Below are 340 nucleotides of genomic sequence, written 5' to 3' on the forward strand. Positions count from 1 at the left end.
GGGAGAGGGTTGTGCAGGTTTTCTGACTCCATTAGAATGTGCTGCGATGGTGCCTCAGAAACTTTGCATCAGTGACCCCATGTCTGCGTGGACACCACTTCCTGTAGGGCCCACTATATCAACCACCCATATATTCCCATTCCGGACTCAAACCCCGCACACCGCCCCCCACACACATACACGACCAGAAACTTCGGATACTGGTGTGTGTGTGTGTGTGTGTGTGTGTGTGTGTGTGAGTGGTGTGTGTGTGTGTGTGTGTGTGTGTGTGTGTGTGTGTGTGTGTGTGTGTGTGTGTGGTAAGTTGCTGACAGTAGTTTGGTGGCTCTGTTTAATATTC

This window comes from Hypanus sabinus, unplaced genomic scaffold, assembly GCF_030144855.1.
Source record: "Hypanus sabinus isolate sHypSab1 unplaced genomic scaffold, sHypSab1.hap1 scaffold_352, whole genome shotgun sequence".
NCBI classification, from domain to species: Eukaryota; Metazoa; Chordata; class Chondrichthyes; order Myliobatiformes; family Dasyatidae; genus Hypanus; species Hypanus sabinus.